We start from the raw sequence: 2,664 nt of genomic DNA on the forward strand, positions 1-2,664 counted from the left end.
AGGCCCCAGGCCCCGACAAGCGGCCGCCAAGGAGTGAGCCGGTGTGTACCCGGACGCCCACCCCCAGACACAAAGAACCACCAACACACCGACACCTGAGGGAGTCCGCCACCGGCAGGGGAAGTGGTGGTGGGTGGAGATAGGCCTCCAAACCTTGGAGGGCCTGAGGTGTCCCCAGAGAGGTGGCGTCTGATACCCAACCTGACATATAGACACAGACATACAGGCACACACAGACACAAACATCCATTCCCACCCCCGACTCCGCAGCAGCAGGGAGGCCCCACACCCCAGACCGCAGTCGGACGGCCAACTCCTCCTACTAGCCCTCCCGCTCCAGCAGGCCGCAGAGAATGGGGGTGGGAAAATTCTTTGAGGAATGAATTCTGCAAACATTAATCTCCTGCTAAAACCAGGCAAAGACCCTGTATATCCCTCAAGCTATCGTCCAATATCCCTTATAAATGTAGACCTTAAAATAATCTGCAAAGCTCTCTCAAAGAGATTAGAGAAAATAACCCCCCTCTTAATTCATCCTGACCAAACTGGTTTCATAAAAGGCAGGCACTCATCAACAAATACACGTAGATTACTTAATTTGATAGACTACTCATACAATAAAAACCTTGAAACTACAATTTTTTCTTTAGATGCAGAAAAAGCATTTGACAGAGTTAACTGGAAATTTATGTTTGCAACTTTACACAAATTTGGTTTTGGATCCTCTTTCATAAACTGGTTAAAAATATTATATAATTCCCCAACAGCTTGTGTTAGAACAAATGACCAGACATCCTCCAGCTTCTGTCTCTTGAGGGGCACCAGTGAGGGATGCCCACTCTCCCCTTCACTGTTTGCAATTTTTATCGAACCACTAGCAGCAGCAATTAGACAGAATTCAGTAATTAAGGGCATAAAATGCAAGAACGTGGAACATAAAATCAGCCTTTATGCGGATGATGTGTTACTCTTTCTCCAAAACTCACAAACCAATATCTCTGGGGTGATTGAATTGATAAACTCTTTTGCAAGAATATCAGATTACTCAATTAACTGGTCAAAATCTACAGTCCTTACACCACAGCAATCGGGAAAAAAAAATATTTAGGTATTAATGTTTGCAGATCTAACTAAATTAAACCATATCCCACTTTTAAAGAAGGTAGAAGATGATCTGGCTAGATGGAAATGTCTACCCATATCACTCATGGGAAGGGTTGCCGCTATAAAAATGATGGTCTTACCAAAAATAAATTATTTATTCTCAATGATCCCAACTAAACCGCCACAAGATTGGTTCAGATCTCTAGATTCATGTATGTCCAAATTCCTTTGGAAAAATAAACCCCCACGTATAAGCTTAAAAACACTACAAACGACCAAGGATAAAGGAGGACTAGAACTGCCTAACTTTCAGCACTACTTCTTAGCCAACAGGCTTCAGTTTATCTCAGGATGGCTAAAACACACCCTCTTAGATGAACCTTGGCTAGATGTAGAACAAGCACTCTGCAATAATCTAGAGATCTCAGACCTACCATTTATCAGCTCAAACATCCAACGACATGAATGCTTTAAAAGCATCAACATCAGCTCTTCTCTGACAGCATGGTGGGAGTTTCTAAAATTGACAGCGTCTTCATTAATCCCATGCAAACGTACACCTATCTGGAACAACCCTGACATATTACAAAACAATAATATGATAAACTTTTCAGATTGGAGTGGTAAAGGAATCAAATATTTAGAACATATACTAGAAGGAACAGAATTTATTTCATTTGACGGACTAGTTACACAATATGGGATCAACAAGAAAAGACTTTTAGAATATCAACAAATTAAATCCATAGTAAGAAAGAAATTTAAACCGGGTCAAGTTGAACTACAAACACCACCAAGTGTGGTTCAATTTCTTACTCTTAAACCCCCCAAATTACTATCCAAAATATACAGAATGCTTTCTAAAACAGATGAATCAATATCACTTCCTATTGCAAAATGGGAAGCGGATTTATCAGTTAACTTAGACCTAAACTTCTGGTCTCAGATTTGCTTAAAAACCTTTCATCTAATTAGAAATCCCAGTCTTCAATTAATTCAATACAAAATATTACATAGAGTGCACTATACAGGTCATCGGATGTTCAAGATGGGCTTTACGTCTACCAACAACTGCTCACACTGCCAAACCAATTCACCGGACAATTATATCCACGCTCTTTGGTTCTGTCCACCAGTTCAGAAGTTTTGGCGCGAGATATGTGAAGACTTATCGAAGTGTCTGAAATGTAACATTCCAACTTCCCCCTTAGTGTGTTTGTTGGGCAGCTTAGATAATGTCACTTCAGAAAAGAATATCGCCCATATGGTTTTCACTGCCCTATGCATAGCCAAGAAAACAGTCCTCATGAACTGGAAAAATAAAAATAATCTTAATTCTAACCAATATAGAAATTATCTATTAGATTACATTAGTCTTGATACAGCCTCTGCCACCACATCAGATCAATTGCTCTGGGCTCCTTTGATCAGCTCCATCACCTAGTGGGGGTGAGGGGTCATAGTCTAGTCCCACCTCCGCTGTTGTGATTGGTGTGGGGGTAGGAACAGGCTTAGGGCGTCGGGGGGGGGGGGTCCCCAGGAGCATCTTCCTTGGAGGGC

The sequence above is a fragment of the Rhamphochromis longiceps genome, linkage group LG23 (genome assembly GCF_057381845.1).
Source record: "Rhamphochromis longiceps isolate RC_006_pf linkage group LG23, R_longiceps_female_GT1.1, whole genome shotgun sequence".
Classification (NCBI taxonomy): Eukaryota; Metazoa; Chordata; class Actinopteri; order Cichliformes; family Cichlidae; genus Rhamphochromis; species Rhamphochromis longiceps.